Below are 19290 nucleotides of genomic sequence, written 5' to 3' on the forward strand. Positions count from 1 at the left end.
CATAATTTTAAATCAGTTGATAAAATGATGAGCTAATGAATTGGTTTATATCTTCTTTCTACTGGTCATCTTAACGCAAAGTAGCGGAGTAACAGAGAAAGCCTCAAAACTTTGGCTTATCATGGTGATACTTGCACTACTTTCTCCTGCAAAGTAGTCTGGAGCTTGAAGCTAGTTGCCCAGTTTTAGTGAGTCGAGGAGGAAATCATCCATCGAAAATCATTAAAAACTATGTGGTATGTGATTCTATGCAATACTATGGATGCAGGCAGGATTTACCGTCAGATGTTGCCCAACAACAGTGCCTATGTCCTTAAACAGGCTTCTAAAATTGACTTTTTGCCAGTGTCGCTGACCACGACGGTCGCCAAAAAAAAATCTGACCTTGTAAAAAAAAGAAGAAAGTGGCAGCATAGTTTTCAGAAATGCTCTGTGCCCTCCCTGCCTGCTTGAAGTCTGCAGCCCTCGCTGGCAGTCAGCACAGTTGACAACCAGGCCCTTCCCTGTAGCCAGGGTCATATCAGTGGGTGATGGGTAGGACTGTCTTCTCCAAATATTCAGAGCCTCCTTCTCAATTTGCATCTTTGATTTCAAATGGGCAGAGGGAAAAAAAAGCATAAGTGAGTTTTTGTGTGTGGAAACTGGGGCAGCTAGATGGGTCTGCACCTGTGCATCTGCAGATGCAAAACTCTGAGTATGGATCTGGAAAGTACGCTCAAAAGCACCTGTGAGCTCATCTTGTGGCAAACAACTTGGCTTTGTATATGCAGGGGGTAAGGAGATGTCTCTGTGGTGGTGGAGAGGGCTTGGAGGAATGAAAAAAAGTTCCGCCTTCATGTGTGGGAAGTAAGAGTCACTGAGGGCTTCATCAGAACCATTTAACTCAGGGTTTCCTGTTTTAACTTACCTTCAGGTACACCAGTGATAAGTCTCAGGGGTGCAAGCAGTGTGTGACCTTCAAAACAGCCACCCACCCCTCACTAACCAACTCTGCTCATCCGATGGCCTAACCAAAGCAATCGCATGCTGTGTAGTGGTGTGGCACGTGTGTACAGAGACAGGAGAAGGTGTCCACTCTACCTATTGATCATTGCATCAGCTGGTGACCAAGCACCTTCTCAGGTGCGTATCAGTAGGGATGGATATGTAAGATGGGCTTGAAGCCATGTGCTCTTGTGTCCTGGCAGTGCCACCATGACAATTTAGTGTGCAGAGCTGACTTGAAGGCCTGAGGAGCAAAGCAGTTAGCATAAGTGCTGCGGCATTAGTGGCACTGTCCTGCAGCACAAAGCAGCGATGCTGGGAGCTGGGGGCCCTGGGGCACTTGCAGGGCAGCATCTTGATGCCGCTCTCCTCATTTGAACCTCCAGATTATGTGCAGGAAAGCAAAAGCTCTGTTCTGAGATGGACTTTGTCAGCAGGACACCCCGTGCTTATCTAGGAGGCATGCTTGGTCTCGAGCTGCACTGCTGGCTGCATGCCCAGAGCACAGGGCAGGAGGCCAGAGAAGGATGCTCCCATGCTCAGCAAAGCGACAACGCTTAACTCTTGGGCATTGCTTTCCTGAGGTGGATCTCCAGATGTGTTACCCAGCAGGACAGAGACTGGTTTTGTGTATGCAGAGAGGAAGGCAAAGCGACTTGGCAGCAGAGCAGCAGCACTAGTAGGAATCTGACTTCCCTCCATCACGCATGCATCTTGTTAATATGGTTTTGGCAGAGGGAGTGGAGGAAGACTAATTAGTTCTCAGCACATGAAAATTTAATCAGGCAGCAGAGCCAACTCCTGGTGAACAGTTCCGTCTGAGGTATGAGCTTTTTGCATGCCACCTTCGTTGCGTCCGTTCTGGGCCATCTGACCTGCTGAGTGGTATGTGCAAGAGCATGTGCTCTGAAGCTAAACACGTAACAAAACCCAGTGACAGGCTGTTGTGCATGGAGCAGCAGGGAGGCTCGTTAAGAGAGCAAGCTTGCAATCACAGCCTGACCTAACAAGGAAGAAGGGCTGGTAGTCAGTCCCCTCTCTGCCAGTAGTTGGTGCACCTCAGGGTTTCCCAGAGCTGCCATGCTGTTCTCTATCACAGTTTCTAGGACAAGCAAAATAAACAGGGCTGTTGCAGATCAGGTCTGCACAGCTATAACAGATCCACAGAGGAAATTATTGCTCTGATTTTAGCCTCTGCTCTTCCACTTTCCAGCTTTTTCACCTAGAAAATGTAAAAGCCAGCCAGGGCTTTAAAAGGCTAATGAGGAAATGTCAGACATGATGGGCTACCCATGAATTTGATTCTCTTGGCCCAAAAGGGAAATATATGTGGAGTTTCACTGTGGGTTTTCTTGTCATTGTTTTCTCTGTTAAAATCCTGCATTGGTCCCTTGAATATGGATTAAGTAATTTAATGAATGAGCTTATTCCTACCTCTGCCTTTGCAGACTCTATTAAGGTTTATGTCAGTAGGATCCTTGCTTCCAGTTGGATGCAACCGGTTTTGGATGTACGTTACCAGGGTCCATCCCCTCGCTCTTGTTGTAATGGGCCAGGAGCTGCTGATGCCTTTAAGTATCTCACTGCCTTAATGGGATTTGCTGCCAGCTGCCAAATTGATATCTACTGTGTAAGCAGGAGAGAGGGGTGAGAACTGCTGTCCCCTCACCTATTAATAAATCAGCACCACAGGGAAGAGTTTTCTGCCAGGAGCTAACTCTCATCAGCGCATGCTGCTAAGGGAGGGGGTGGTTAGCTGCAGGCAGCTGCTCTGCAGGGAGGAGGGCTTGGAGCAAAGGGATTTGGCCCAAAGCAATGATGTTTTGGTGCTAGCAGAAGCACAGTCCATCCAGGAGGTCTCTCAGCATCACTTAGCTGGTGTCCTGCAAGCAGTTCTGCTGGAGTGGCTGATGCTGCCCTGCATGCTGAAAGGCTCTGCTCAGCCAGAGCTTTAATAAATAATCAGAGAAAGAAGTGGGGAGCTGCGTGCCAGCCAGCTGGTTATTTCAGTGTCTAAAAATCCTTCCTCCTCCTGAAGAGAGCATGTCCGGGACAGCATCCCACCCAAACAAATCGGCCCTGACAAGTGAAGGCAGCTCCTGCTCAGACTTGGATTGTGTTCTGCATCTCCTAGCTCTGCAGAGCCGGGCATGTCACGGGGACCTAGCCATTCCGTTTGGGGACGAGCCAAAGGGAAAGCTAGCCCTGTCCAGTGTCCCCATTGCAGCTGTGTGTACAGCTCACTGCCTGCACAATGCTCATGGCTGTATTGCTGGTTACTGAGGACGTTACTCGCATTGAAACCTTGGGATTGCTTTGCACTTGGAACAAATTCATCTTCATTGCTAGATCAAGAGGAGATACTTTCTTTGGCTGCCAAGGAGGAGAAAGTCCAGGAGACATTCAGGAAGGAAAGTCTCGTACACACTTCCTTTTCAAATACGTTCAAATGACAGGTCAGTTCAGGATCATTTTCTACATGGTTCCTTGGTTTGCCACCACGTTAGGGCCTGACAACTTGGGCATTGACATGGGAAGTGTCTGCACCCATGGTTGGATATGGACACTTCTGGGGTACGATTAGTCAGATGGTTCATGCTCCAGTCATGCCAGTCTCTCCATTGATAAAACGGGGTTTGAGATGGCTTAGATATCTGCTTGGTACCATCCACTACCAGGTGAGATGAATCCTGCCCTGCAATAGCTTTCTCGGTATGCCAGAGTATCCTGGCCATGTTTTTGTTGTTGGCAGCATCTTGCTTCTCTGAAGTTCCCCTGGGGGATACTGGAAATGTGAAGGTAAATGTCTTTCCTGTCCAGGCTGAGGCAAAGGCCGAGCCTTGAAGAGCAGAGGTGACATGGGAGCATGTGACTGCTGGGGACAGCGCACCTTGTGTCAGTATATGTGGCTCCTTGAGCAGGCCTGCAAAGCTTTTGGACCTTCCCAGGAGGCGCGGGCAGGGGAACAGGCAGTGCAGGGCAGCTGCGAGACAGCAAAGAGATCTTGTCCTGAACTGAGTTCAAGGTGCTACCACAGACTGAGCTGGTGCTGCAGGTGGAGAGGTGGCCCGCTGCAGATGCATCTGGAAAGGCAGGTCTGCTGCCCGGTACCCTGAAAGAGGGGGATGTCTGTTGTATCTGTCCCCAAAGAGGGAAATGCTGGCTGGACTTCTAGAAACCAGTTCAGCTAGCTGGGAGGTGACCCAGGTAGTGGAGATCCTGTTTGAGAGGTCTCTTGCTGTCACTAGAAGAAAGACAACCTTGCGGTGACAGCCTTGACGAAGCCTTAGGGGCAGTGGGGTAATTTTTCAGCTCTGCACTGGTTTCCTACAGCCCAAGGACAAATAGTGTGATCTGAGAGGAGGTGTAGCATGGTCTTACACAGGCAACAAGAGCAGGGCCTTGTTCTGACCCATCCCTCAAACAACACATCCACCATGGGCACATCCTCTCCCCTTTGCCATCAAAAATCTCGTTATGCCTGTGCATCCCCAGCTGGAGCTCAGCATGATTGTGCTAAAATTAAGGGAGTAACTGAGATAATTTTTAAACATGCCAGGGGATGACAGCCTTGCAATGGGCTCCTCCCAAACAGCACCGCGTAAACCAGAAAAATGAAGTGTCAGATTCCTGGTTGGAGAGTTGCAGTATCATTTATAAATATAAAACCTGCTCCCGAGGAAGAAAGTGACTGACTGCACATGCAACCAGGCAAGCCGACGCTTTAGCTGAATTTGAAAAGCAAGAGGAACATCTTGAAATGGACACTAGAGGGAAGAAGAGAATCTCACAAGTGTAACTTTTAAAAGTAAGAAGACTCAGAAACCACACACAAGCAGCTCCAGAATGTTTGGGAGGCATTCGGCACACAGTGGGCTCAACATTTTTTTTTTACCTTCTCCAGCACCCAGTGTGCTGGCCTCCTGTGATGCCCCCAGATGTGCTGTGCTGGTAATGGCTTGCTGATTTATTTGGTAATATTTCCTTAGGAAACCTTCAACGCCCACAAAATGTAATGGAGAACATCCACAACTTTTGCCTCAGCACTGGAAAGCTGTGGTGCTATAAGGCATAGGTGGTGCTATAGGGTACCTGATGATGCAATTCCATCCTATCTTAAAGAGATGATCTTTGACACAGGCCATAGCTGCAAGCTGCAAACAGGCCCTATACCATGCATGGCTTGAGTTCCAGCTTCTCCTTCCTCGTTGACCAGGGACTTCTCATCTCTGGGGCCCAGCAGAGCAGGCAGAGCTTCCTGGGGAAAGCCACCGGGCAAATCCCTGCTGCCAGGTCTACCAGTCTGAAACCAGGCCTCTCCCAGCCCAGCTGTGTTAAAGCTGTCTGTAAACTCTCTCCCCTTTACCCCTACCCTCATCTCTCCCATCCTTCTTCCCCCTACCCTGCCCTGCTCCTGGTTCTCACCCAGCTCAGTCTGCAAGTAGTTGTTGGCATCCTTGTATGTCCTAGGCAGGACCTCGCTGGAAGGGTGGTCAAGTTGGGCAGGGTTTGCATTTGTTGCTGCTCTTTTCTGTGCCATGGCTTTCCCCCTGCTGAGACCTTGGCCCTCCTCCTGATGGCAGGGCGACATTGGGAGACCAGGATTGTGCTGGGGCATGCACTAACCAAGGGTATGAGCAGTTGCGGTGACACAATCTGCCACGTAAAGGAGCTACATCATTGGCAGGTTCAGGGAGAAAATAAAGGCAAAACTGCTATGGGAGCAAAAGATAGAAACCTTAGGGAGATCTGCCCAAGGAGAAAGGTGCTTGGTGAGAAGGTGAAGCAGCACGCTGCAGTGTGCAGCATGGGGGGAGATGGATATGCTGGTGGCAGCAGTCAGGAGCACCATGCCATCCTTCCACAGGAGGAGAAGCACGTGCTGCTAGATCAGATATGGAGCTAGTAAGAAGGCAGGGTTGGTGGATCCCCCTCACCCCCCTCAAAAGCAGAGGGGTTAGAGCAGATCATGGTGTTTCCAGACCACCCGAATAACTCTGCTAATGCTGCATGGTCTTGCCAAGGAGAGCATTTTGCAGGGTTGATGTACAGACCTGTCAGCCCTTACGAGAAAAGTACTGCACACCAGGAACAACAGCCAGGATCAGGACAGGATCCTCTTCTCCAGGAGAAGATTTCCTGAATTAGTCACCAAATCTTCCCTGCTTTCAGAAGCTCGGTCCCAAGAGCTGCTGGGACCCTCCAGGGGATGTTTCCTGCTGCCTCCCTGGGTGGGGCTTCACAGGGATAGCTGGGAATTAAAAATATTCATTGGTCTTGTGGGCTCAAAGCAACAAATATATTTTTCCCCTGGACGATCACTAATGAATTAATTTTTAAATGGGGAAAAAAAAAAAGAATCTAAGCTAAAACCCCTCTCTTTCCCCTGATTTGTCCTATTCCTTTTATTTTATCTAGTGCCAGTTTTGGTATCTTTGAAGAAGAAAAAGAGAGGTGTTACCTTCCCCATTCAACTGCTATTGCCCAATCCCAATTTTTTTGATTATGAACAGACCAGAGGAAGCAGGCATCCAAACACAAACCTTTGGATTAGACTAGTGGCATGGAAAAAGAAAGGAGAGGCCCTTGCTGCGGCGGAAAATGTGGTAATTTTACCTTAAGATCAAGCAACTTTGGGAGTGGTTTACAGGGGAAGATGAGCAGAAGGAGGGATCAGCTTTGGAATCAGCTGCAGCTAATTCACGTTGGGTTTTATAACCACCCCTTCAGAAGGCATTGCCACGGCTGTGCACTGCACCTCAAGCACAAGGTTGGGTGGGCAAAGACCCCAAAGGCATAACCCAGATGGATGAAGGCCTGCCTGTACCCTGCCTGTGCTGGCAAAGAGCCAAGCTGCTGGCCTCCAGTCTGTGGCCAGCTTCCAGAAACTGCCAGTGTCTTGTGGGTGGCTGAGGTTTTTAGGTCAAGCCCTTCTCCCTTGTCTGTCCCCAGCAGAAGTCTTGGGCACTGGTGATGGTGCTAGGGAGAAGGAGCGTCCCATGAGCAGGATACAAGCCCAGGCAGGGGAGCAGGGAGGTCGTAACAGTCAGGATCACTGTTAAGTGCCCAGCAGGATCCTGCCCCAGCCTTTGCCTTGGTGTCTTCTTTGCCTCTTCTGCCTGGTGACATGCAAGGGGCTAGGAGATAGGTTCATAGCAGAAACGGGTGATACTTGAGCTGAATCCAACTGATCTACTCCTTGGCAACTTTCCCCAGCATGATGTGCTGGCCCACCTGACAGAGCATGATGTGGAGGCTGAAGACCTCATCTTGGGCTCTGCATACCCTGCCCTCTCTGCCCTCAGCTACTTGCTACCCTTGTAGTCCTTCCACTTTTCTCTCAGGTCTCTGATGCCTCTGCTCAAACCTCTCCTGCAAGCAGCACAACCCTTCATGGAATCAGGGGCTGGTTGATGTTGGAAAGAACCTCTGGAGGTTGTCTGGTCCAATCCCCTGCTCAAGCAGGGCCATGTGGGCAAGAAGCCAGTTGCCCAGGACTGTGTCCAGATGGCTTTTGAATACCTCCAAGGATGAAGATTCCATAACCACCCTGGGCAACCCACTTAGGTTCAAGGTGTGCTTGCAGGGTCACTTTTCTGGTGGTGGATAGCCCTCAGTGCTTACCCCTTCAGCAAACCAAGGGTCTCATTGCATGGCAGAACTGGCTGTATCCCCATCCTGCCTCTTGCTATTCCCAACTGCATTGAAGTGGTTTGGAGAGGAGAAGGGGGTTATCCACACAGGACCTAGGTGCTCCTGTGGTTGCAGCAGGAGCAGGTCTCTGTTAAATCCCCAGCTCAGCATCCAGCCTGCCCATCTCAGCTCTCAGGCACTGGTGGCCAATGCTCCAGGAGCACTACAGGCTGTCAGGCCATGCTGGGCAGTGCCCCCTCCTAGGGTGATGAGTCCGTATGTCCAGGCTCTGGAGCATGGAGCACGTGGGATGCCTGCCTGGGAATGCTGCCAGCCCAGTGCTGCCAACACAGATGAGCAGGGATGGAAAGGGACTGCAGTGTCATGCTGGTATTTGGGAAGGTGGCCAAAAGTGCAAGAGGGGCACTTTGTGTGGGGGTGTGTGCACACATATGTGTGTGTGTGTCTGCTCCCTGCCAGGTGCTCTGACATCACTGCTACCCTGCCCTGAGCCAAGAGTGGAGGAATGGGAGGTTGAGCCAGGGCTTTGGGGGGGATTCAGGCTGCAAAGGTGCTCAGGCTGCAGGAGGACTTAGCCAGCAAGACCCTGATCACTCTGACTCAGCCACTGTCAGTCCAGGGCCAATGTGGAAATAGGGAAGAGCTGCAAACATACTCCTTCTCCATTTGCAGCTCTTGGCAGGATTTCTGTCTTCCACTGGATGCTTGAGCCAGCACAGTACCCCAGGGAGGCTCCGGCAGAAAGGCTGTGAGAATCTCCACCCTTTAATTTTCGACGCCCCAAGCTGTGTCCTACTCCAGGGCACAGTCCCCGTCTGCCCTACCGCAGCCCTTCCCTGCCACTAGGTCACCGGGTCACCGTAGATGGGAGAGACGAGGACCAAGCAGCTCTGCAAATCTCAGCCTCACTGCTTCCCTCTCTTCTGAGGTGTCAGTGCAGTGGGGAGCACCTCCAGGTTCAGTTGTATTGTCAGATTGCCCCAACACCATCAGCAAGCAAGAAGTGTTTCAGCCTCTCAGGGAGGCAGCAGAGGTCCTTTTCTCCCGCCCATGGAAGTGTGTAACCCAGGCAAGCCCTTGAGTACCACCCCGGGGCACGTGGGGCTGGGGGTCAGCTCTTCTGGCAGGGGCAGTGGTTTACAAAGCATCGGGCCAGATTGCCAGCTGGTGCAAAGTGATGTTGCCTCCCTGATTTTCACCCAGGCCAGTTTATATATGCTAGCTGCAGAGCTGGTCCTTCACTCTCCAAGCACACCACCTGTCTCGGCAAGGATTCTGGGATGCTGGCAGGGCTTGACTGGTTTATTTAATGGACAGTGGAGCATTGCCTGCCACATGCAGTTTATTCCTGTTCTGGATCACGGAGCTTGAACTGTCTTTCCTATTTCCAGTGCTTCTGCTGCAGATTCATTTGCAGCATCATCGCTGTTTAGCAGCTACCCATGCTGCATGTCCAAGTGGGGTACCAGAGCTAATGGGCATCTCCCAGGCTCCCATGGGACCAGCAGGTGTCCTGCCCACCTCCAGGAGGCATCGTTCAGAGCTCTTGGCTTTGGTCCAGGAGTGGTGTGCTTTGGTCTTGGTATGTCGACCCAGTGGGTCCAGGGTTCCCCATCTCCTGCTCAGGGAGATGTTGGAGCTTTTCACCAGAGCCACTGGCTTTTTGTGACGGGATCAGGTTGGTTTGGAATGAGAGACCCAGGGACACCCTGGGGTTGATCTAGGTGAGCAGACAGGTGCTGATTCACCTGCTCTGAGGATATTCACGATGCTGTCAGAGAGGAGGCAGCAGCAGACAGAAAATAAATACAGTTCAAAAGCAGGAGAGAGGTGAATATAAGGGAGCATAAAAATATTTCAGCAATGTAAATTCTAACCCTCTAGCCCCCTTAACCCCCTAACCTCTCACCCCTGGTCCTGTGTCATCTCCAGTTGTAGCCAGTAGCAAATGCCCAGGGAAAAGCCATCAGAGCACAGGAACAGGACAAGTCACATTTCCTGCTCATCTTGCCCCACAGTTCTGGTCCCTGCTATACAAAAAAGATGTGGACAGGCTGGAAGGGGTCCAGAGAAGGGCCACCAAGATGATCAAAGGACTGGGAAGGCTGCCATATGAGGATAGGCTGGGAGAACTGGGCTTGTTCAGCCTTGAGAAAAGGAGGCTTAGAGAGGATCTCATCACCATGTACCAGTACTTAAGGGGTAGCCACAAAGAAGATGGAGACTCCCTTTTTACACGGAGTCACATGGAGAGGACAAGGGGGAATGGACACAAGTTGCTCTTGGGGAGATTGCGATTGGACACGAGAGGAAAATTTTTCACAGTGAGGACAGTCAACCATTGGAATAATCTCCCCAGGGAGGTGGTTGACTCAGCCACACTGGACACCTTCGAGAGTCGTCTGGACAGGGTGCTGGGCCATCTTGTCTAGACTCTGCTATTCCTAGAAAGGTTGGACTAGATGATCCCTGAGGTCCCTTCCAGCCTGTGATTATGTGATTCTGCGTGATCTCCATGGCCACATGCCTGTTGCACAGGACAAGCAAACACCAAAATGGGCCCAAAATGCTCTCCCAGCCTCCAGCAATCTGTAGCTCAGTAGCTGTGAATTTAATCAATTAATTTAAATCTTTGCATTTAATACATGGCAGATATGGTTGGATTTTTCTCCATTAAGTCTCCCAGACTTTCCGGTGGGGGGAACATCCCTTTGCCACTCTTTGTCCCCATGCTGCAGCCTGAAAGTGGGATGCAACTGGCGTGACTGCCAATAGCTCCACGTTTCCAAAGACTTGTTGTCATTTTTTTTTTTTTGTCATATATATATATATAGTTTTAATAATCAAAACCCAGAATAATCACAGCCATGAGGGGATACATTTGTTTTCCAAGTGGTGCAGAAATTAAGAGAGGCTGTCATTGCTCCTCTTTCACAGACTGTTAATCACCTCCAAATTTCCCCGCTTTCCCCCATTCTGCCACACGTCACCTCTCCCCTTCTCTGTGGCTTCCCTGGAGCAGGCTGTCCCATGCAGGGCCCACCCCAGAGGTTTTACCCCTCAGCTGTGCTTTGGTTTGCTGGGGCTCATTGGCGCATCCTGAAGCTGAGGGCATGTGTTTTCTCTGGCTCTGCAGTCTCCTGCCTTGTCTTGCAGGGGCCGGTGTGAGCAGCAATGCTTCATGCTGCTGGTCCTGTCTGCCCATGCAGCACTGGACACAGGCTGCCAGCATCCCTAGATGAGAAATTTGGGTGTTCTTCTTCCAAACTGTGGCATGCAGGCACTTGGTGCTCCAGCGTTACCACCTGCCACCCACAGTCCCGCTGCCTCATTCATACATGGAAGCTGACGGCTCTTGCCAAATTGCAGAATAAGCAGCAGAATCATGCATCAGCGAAGGGACCGGGGGGAACACACCAGGCTCTGTCTTCTTCCTGTGAAGTCCCAGCCAGTGACATCCTCTCCCTGGCCTACCCATGCCCCTGAGTGGGCAGCAGGCACCCTGTGAGATGGGTGAGCACCTGGTGCTGAGGGTGGAAATACTTGCACCCAAATTCCTGCCGGGGCTGGGGAGGGGAAAAGCTGTCCTGGCTGTGTCCCCTGACGCCCTTGTCACCCAGCAGGAAACCACTGCGGTGCCAAGTGCTGCTCTGCCCCGTGGCTCAGCCTTGCAGCAGCCCGCCTTTTCCCTATTTGTTTTTCTCCCCTTGAGAGCTATTCTTTCCCTCCCATATGCTGTAATAATTACAAGCAATAACTTAACAGCTGCTCTGCTATTCCAGGCTCAGCAGAGCCACGCGCCTCCGCCTTCCCTCCCTCCCACGGCTCCAGGTCAGCATCTTGGCTCTAGCAATCAGGGATTCCTGCGATTTCTGCCACTCGGGAGGATCTGGACCCCTTTCCCCTCCATCGCCATCTGTGTCCCGCCCGCCTGCCCCAGCATTGCCAAGGGGAGTGGGGCTGCAACATCCATCTGTTACCATGGAGAAAGCTGAGCCAGTGAAGGGACACACCCTGCATCCCAGGTGAAGGCCAGCAGAGAGGGGATGAAAGGGATTTTCTTGTATATTTGTTTTATTATCATGTGGCCAGTGTCACTCATGGAGCCTGCTGCAGGTGACAACCACCCCCTTGCTCACAACAGATGGTACCTCCTCAGCCCTCTCACTGGAAGAAGTGGTCACCGTAGACCTGGTGTGGCATCACAGCTGGTGGGCCAAGTCCAAATCCCTCAGATGAATGCAGTGTTGTCCCTCCTCCTGTGCAACAGTGCCAGTGCAAAAGTGATTCATTAAAAAAAGTTTCTTGAGTTCAGCTGCTTTGGTAGCAGCCCAACACTGCAGGCTGCAACCAACCAAGCTAAAAGTGCTGCGGAGATGAAGAGCAGAGCAGAGCCGAGAGGGCCAAATGCAGCTCTTCGGTGGTGAGCGATGGCAGTTGCAAAACTGGATTCATGTAATTAAAGGTTGCATCTTGTGTTGGCCTGGGCTGACCCCAGAGGGGCCTTTGCTAAAGAGATAAGGGAAGAGCAAGGAGGCTGGCCATGGCCTGGAGGCCCTCTTCACTGTCCCGTGTTGCATGCTGCTCCAGCTGTGTTGACACACACAGCCTGTAGCCCCCCAGGCATGCCGTGCCATTCTCAGTGCTGCACCATGCTGCATCCCACCCTGGCAGGCTCCTAAGGAGGTGATGGTCCCCTGCGCAGCATCCCTGGGGCTCAGGGTAGCACCCAGCCCTCCTGCTTTGGGTGTGAAAGGGTTTTTTTCTCCCTTTAAAAGAGATTTTTGCCTATGGTTTATCCAATGGCTGAAAGCCCAGCATGAAAACACAGCAGGATGAGGTGTTTCTGCCTGCTCCCCTCTGAGGGAAGTGCTGCATATCCAAGCATCCCAGTCTCTCCCCGGTCAGCAAGGCTGCCGAGGCCAGAAGTGCATCTCCAACACAGGTGAAGCTTCCCAGAAATGTGTCAAGACAGACCAATCCATGGCGATGGTAGCAAGACATGCAAGTCTCTTCTTTGCAATGGCTCATCCAGCCCACAAAAAGCTGTGCTCTGCTTCCCAAGCAGTGCAAATCCAATGCCTGCCTGCCTGCCTGCCTGCCTGCTCCCATGTGGTTCCGTAGCAGCTGATTCCCATCTTCTAAAGGCAGAATTCCCAGCACTGCTGGTTGCAGCAGGCTCAGGACAGCAATGAAGCCACGTGGCAACCTGAGGCAAGTGTCTGCAATGTGGGCAGCACCTGAATTAATTTTTGGCAAGCTGGGATGCAGGCAGACTGCCTGTTCTTCCTCCCTCATGTGTGCTTGGCTTTACTGAGATAGCAAAATGGTGGGGATTAAACACAGGATTTTACTTAAAGATGGGATTTGCCAGAGCTGCCACCCCACAGTGGTCCTGGTGCCTCTCACCCTGCACAATCGTCTCTGCATGGAGACGTGTACCACAGCAGGTGACCTCTTCCCCTGCACCAGCCAGCCTGTCCTTGCAGGCAGCAGATCCCACGGGATGCCTGAGGCGGGTCTTTCTGAGGGATGGGGAAGATGCTCTTTCTCTTGGTCCTCCCAAAGTTGTAAGTGAGAATAAAAAGCGGGAGTGTGCTAGGAGAAGGGTCTTCCCAGGAACTTCACTTCCCAGGCTGGGAATGCTGCTGCTGGCACCACTTCAGTGCAGCAGTGGGCAAGGTCAGGGTCCTTGGCTGGGGCTTTTGTGCGCACAGAGGCTTTTGACACAGCAGGGTGACCACAAAAATTACATCCCTCTGCTTTTGGGTAGGCAGCTGCAATGCTCTGCCTTGAATTACTCTCCACCCAGGGGGTATTTGGAATATGTGACATGGTGCTTTTCTGAGCTGGCTTTGATGCCTGGCAGCTCTGTGGAATCACCAAGCACAGGTTTCAGTGCTGGCACTGGTGGCACTGGGACACGCTGGAGGACCGCTCACCAGCGGAAGCAACACGTGCCTCACTTACACCTCCCACACAGGAGTAGGCAGCCCTGGGAAGAGGCGGCTTGAAAAGCCTGTGCCATCTCGTACAGGCGAGCTGGCAGCTCCATCTGGTTTCGCTTTGGTGGAGCTCTCTGAGGAGCTGCTGAGGGCGGCTGGCGGGGTCTGTGGGTGGTATGTTGGGAGCAGGTGAGGAGAAGAAGGAGAAGGACAAGCGGGTGGGGTACACGTGCCCCACACTGCCAAGTTTCTCTTGTAGGATGCTAACCCTTCATTAAAGCAACCGCTCTGTCCCATGAGAGGGATGTGGGTTTAGGGGCCCATTTATGGTGTGCGGCTGGTGCTCAGCTGGCGGGGAAGGTGCTAAAGGGGCTACAGTGACTCGGGTACATGCTGGGCTTTGTGCCCAGGAGCTTCAGCCCACAGTGCTCTGAGCTGCCATGCATGTTTGCCATACTCTTGGCAGCTCTGCTCATTTTCACAGGTCTCACACTTTGCTTTTACTCTCCTGAAAGGTGGTGGATTTTTTTCTTGAAGCTAGCGATGTAATAGCAGAGTCCTTATCAAAACAGGGCAGCTGGAGTATTTGTTAGGATAAAAACACATGGGGTTAGCACCTTATCCCTCACCTCTCTGAGCCCAGGCTAGTTCGCAGCAAAATTGCAGCCCTTATCTCCATCCAAGTTTTGCAGCAGAGTAACTTCAGCCATTTGGTTATTGGCTTCCTCATTTCAATCTCTTTGATCATGTGCCACAATTAATCTGATCTCTACGAGGCGGGATGAGTAGGAGTCAGAAGTGAAATTGTAATCGTCTGTGCCTTTGGCATGCAGGAATGGAATAATTTTGTAGTCTCATCTCCACGCTGGTAACTCTAGGAGAAGCCTCCATCTCTTTAACAGCTAACAACACCGTGCAAGGCTAAGGAACACTGATATAAATGGAAACATTGGGTACCATCGCTGTTCCTTGTTCACTCGTTTTTGCAGGGTGCGTGCTACAAACTGCCATGGTCAATGCCTGAAAACTGGCTGGCATCAATGAGCTTTGGACACGAAGACAAGTCCATGATAGGCTCCCTACAACCTCATTGGTGCTTGCTCTCACCTGCTGTGTCACGATACCAGGCAGCTATTCCCCAGTGTTTTTTCATTGTCTGAGTCAAAGGAAAATAATTTTTAGTGGGCTGGGAGGAAGGGGGCGAGTGGAAGGGGCATGGGGGGGATGACACCATGCTGCCCAGCCCTACCCTGGCTCTCCTGGCACTTTTTCCTTGCCAGAACCCACCAGTGCAGCACCAGCACTGTTTTTTGTTTTCCTGACAGCTGGATAAAGGTGTTTCCTCCGGTCTAGCCTGGACCGCCCTTGCCCCCACTGCAGAGCATTGCTTTTCATTCTGCCTGCACAAACCTGGGTCTCCATCACAGCCTCTTCCGTGTTTGAAACATCTCCTCATCCTTCCTCTCCCTAGACAAAACAATCCCAATTCCTTTACTGACCCCTCACTGATCACTTTTCTCCCCATCTGATTGCGCGGCTCTTCAAGGGTTTCTTACCGCTCTTGAAAAGCATTACCAGCACAGAGCAGAGAAAACCATGCAAGGGAACTGTTTCACACTGCCCAACATGGCATGATTAACCATGTCATGGATTACTGTTAAAAGCGCTTTTTCTATAGAAATTCTTCCTCTCCATTCTACATTTCTCCAACTGATTACCCCATCTCACCTCACCCTCTCTTCTGTTGAATTATGTTCTGGATGGGGGGTGTCCAGATTGTTTCTCTGATTTTTCAAGACCATTTTGAATCATAATCCCTTTCTCAGGTGGGCTGGCAGTTCCTCCCATTTGCTGTTATCTCCAAACTGAATACTTGAACGGGTTAACAATTTTGGGCCCTCTCTGTTTTGACCTGAGCAACCCGTAAATAAGCTCTGTGCACTCCTTGTATAGTGTGTATAGTGTTTTTCATCTCTACAGTCATTCCCCAGACTTACCTATGAGAATGTTTTGTCAATAACAATGCCTGAAGTCTTACTAACATCAAAATATGTTGCCTCCTGCTTTTTCCCTCTCCACAAAGCCAGTGGCTCCACCACAGGAGGTGGTTGGATGAGTCTGATGCAGCTCACCCTCAACAAATCCCAGCTGGTGATGACAGGGGATAGTTTACACTTGCTCTGCTCACCAGAGCAAAAGCAAGGAGCAGGCAGAAGACGTGAGCAATGGGGGCTGCTCTCAATCCAATGTATCGCTACATGGTCTTGGTTGCACTGGAGAGAAGCCCAGTGTGTCATGCCTGGTCTGACCAACCTTGCTAATGGCACATTATAGTAAGGAGATCTGCTGTGGATTGCATCCCCCTGCAGTCTCCCATGCACTTCACTGCAACACCAGCACCTCCCAGCCAGGCAAAAGTGGTGCGTGATCTCAGAAGTGTGTCCCAGGGGAATAGTTAAGATGAAGGCTATCCTCCATCTGGCTGTCCCTCTGGATTTGTCCCCAGTCTCTGTGTGACACCTCTTGCCAGATGCCAGCTGTCACCACTAGTTATCAATAACCCTTGTTTCCCCCTCTTCCCCCTTAGATGCTGGCTCTTCAAGGAAAAAACTGGTACATTTAATCTCAGGTACAGTTTCTGGGTGCACAACCCTACTTGTCAGCCTCCTCAGGGTTTCTCACATGGACCACACCCACTTTGCAAAGCTGTTTTAGAAGGAAGCCCAGTGAAAATCAATTTAGGCTGAGAAGCTCTCATTGAAATACCTTTAGAGGAGACCTGGCAGAAAGACTCTCACTCTTGACTCAGGTTGCTGTCTGGCACCAGAAGAAAAATAGGAGGAGAGGAGGAGGAGGTGGCTATTAATGCAGGTTTAGGGGCAGAGAGGTTGTTCACAAGTCCCTGCAGCTCCATGTGTGGCCCAGACTGGGATCAGCTCTTCTTGGGGATGTACCCTGCCCTCAGCCTGCTGAAAGGCTTGTACAAGGAGCTGGGGCTGGTGCCCACTGCTCTTCTGTCCACCTCTGCTGTGGGGCAATGGGCTGGAGCACAGCCATGCTTCCTCCTTTCTGACACTGTGGGATGTGGATGCTGACTGCCCCATTCTTGTTTCTGGCTGGGCTGAGGTGCCCAAATACCCCAAATTGATTCTGGCTTCAGGAAAGAAGCTTTATTGTCTTATGAGTGACAATGGGTGACTAGCTGGTGCTCAGCAAGGTACAACTTTGGGGTCCGTATCTGCTGTGTGCAGGGTAAACTACAGGCATTGGGCACATGCAAAACATCGATATGTACCTATGCATTTCTGAACAAGCTTTAACAACTGATCCCTGTGTACCTGTGTCCCTGTGGGGATGCAGGGTGGGGTCCCCCCCTGCATGCCCTTCGGAAGTGGGCAATTCCCTTCTTAAGCCCCATCAGTGGACAACAGGTGCCAGGGAGGTGGGAAGATGTTGAGACTGGAGGATGGAAAGTCCAAAAGGGATACGTCTCCACTCAAGCAGTTTTGCTTCTGTTCGCAGCGCTGGGGCTAAAGGCAAGGCTTGGATGTATTATCGCTGTTCCCCAGGTTCCCCTCACAGACCCTGAGGGTTTCTTGGCTGCCCAGGGAAACTCCCAGGTGTTTCTATTCTGGTGTAATTATGACAGGCAATATAAAATTAGCCGAGATCTGTATTGACAGCCTCATTTGGAACATAATGGACTAATGGTCCCTTCAGTTTAATTAAGGATTTTTTCAATGAATTATAGATTAAACTGAATTAAGGGTGTTTATTCCAAATTAGAGTGTATACAAAAAGACTTAATGCACTTCTACAAATTTAAATTTGCACTCAATTATTTTAGATTCATTTTCCAAGAGTGCATGTGGCATTTTTATTGGTATAAATACCAGTCAGGCATGTGGCAGGTGTTTTGAAAATGTAATATTTTTGTCTTTTAAGGGGTGCAACACTTGATATAAACATGTCTTTTAAGCATCTTGTACTGGTACTTCCTTTCCAGGCAAGAATAAACTATGCCAATGTAAAGGATGCTGCTTTAATTTTACAGGTGTGTAAGTATATATGTTTGTGAAAAAAATTACTGGGAAAGTTGTCAACTTTAATTACTCCAACAGCTTTAAATCAATGCAATTTCTGAATGCTAACAAGGCTTGAAGCAGTGGCCAGAGGTGATGGCAGAAGTATCTGTGGTCATTCATGATCTGTTTTTCTTCTCTTCCCCTCTCCAAGCCGCTTGGTACTCTCAGACTGCTCGGGATTGATGCACCCATAGCAGAGATAGTGGGAAGGGTTGGGGAACCTCTTCTCATCCCCATAGCACACTCAACTGGGTTAGCCTGGACAGCCATGGTCCCCTCTGAAGTTCCCCCACTGCCCAGCTGGATCCTTTTAGGAAACAGCCCATGTAAGTCACTTTTCTGCACAGGAGAAGCAACCCCCTCGAGTCCCCCATCCAGTACAGCTGCTGGGTCACCGCTTCAAAAGGTGCATAGTAATTGTATTCATCAAAATCTGCATTGCAAAAAAGATCTTTAAGTTGCCATGCTTTGCTCTACTGTCCTTAATGCCGTTGATGGGACTGGGTGGTTTTGGGTGCAGGCCAGGGCAGTCCTCAGTCCCACAGTGGGACCCGAGGAAACAACCCTGTTGTTGTGTTTGAATTGTGGTACCACCCAGATGATCAAACAGAAACCACTGCTCCACCGAGGACGTCACCGTCTCAGCACACACTGTGTGACAGTGGCAAGGGGAGGGGTGATGACCTTTGCTTTGGAGATGAGACACCAGAATTCGGACCTTGGTTTCAATTCTGCAATACAATACAAGGAAACCTGAGGGTGGCTGAGTCAGTCTGTGAACAACCTGCCTGGCATCACCCTAGAAATCAGCTGCAGAGTCAGGAGCTGAAGCCTGCTTTTCTGCGCGCAGCTCAGGTACTTGCAGACACTTGCAGGTGTGTAGGAGTGAGCTTGTCCTGGGAAAGAGAGACTGGTGGACCTTAAATGGGAGAAGAGCCATGGCTTGCTATTGCTCCCATATCTTGCCGACTCGTGGCAAAGCAGCGTCTAAGCTGGCTTTCAAACCCAAGGCAACTCCTCTGTGAGAAAGGGAAAGAGGCTGGGAAGAAAGGAGAACAGCCTTTTGAAAAAATGTTTGCTTTAGGTAACTTCCCCCCCCCCAGCCTTATGGTCTCAGAGCTGAAAGGCAGAGAAAAAGGGCTTGTTGACCTGATGTTAACCTTCAGCTGTCAGCCCTTGAGCCCCCTGGTCCTCACATACCGCTGCTTAATCCGGGAGGAAAAAAAGTACAAAGCCTGCCCAGAGCCTGTGCCGTCTCATTAACATTTGACTTAAGCAAGATTTTTATCGTGTAGTGTACTGCAAGTGCAGCAGCTCCAGTTTAAATAGCACTTTCCTCTGCTGTTGCCTTCCTGGGCTGTCCTGATGGTGTAGTGATTTATCATAGCTTCTGGAGGGAGCACCATGCTTCAGGGCTTGAGTTCCTGAGGTGGTCACTGGCTAGCAAGATTTAAGCCAGTCAGAGGCATTGGCATTTTTTGGCTTCATGAAAATTTGAAAAGATCTGTCTGTGAGGTTGCATGGTGGTCCTTTTGGCCAAGATGAGGTGGTTCCCAATAGGCCCAGGACCCAGACCAAATATGGGTTTGGCTGGTGCCTGGCACCTCTTGTTGTGGTTGGTG

This window comes from Phalacrocorax carbo, chromosome 5, assembly GCF_963921805.1.
Source record: "Phalacrocorax carbo chromosome 5, bPhaCar2.1, whole genome shotgun sequence".
Classification (NCBI taxonomy): Eukaryota; Metazoa; Chordata; class Aves; order Suliformes; family Phalacrocoracidae; genus Phalacrocorax; species Phalacrocorax carbo.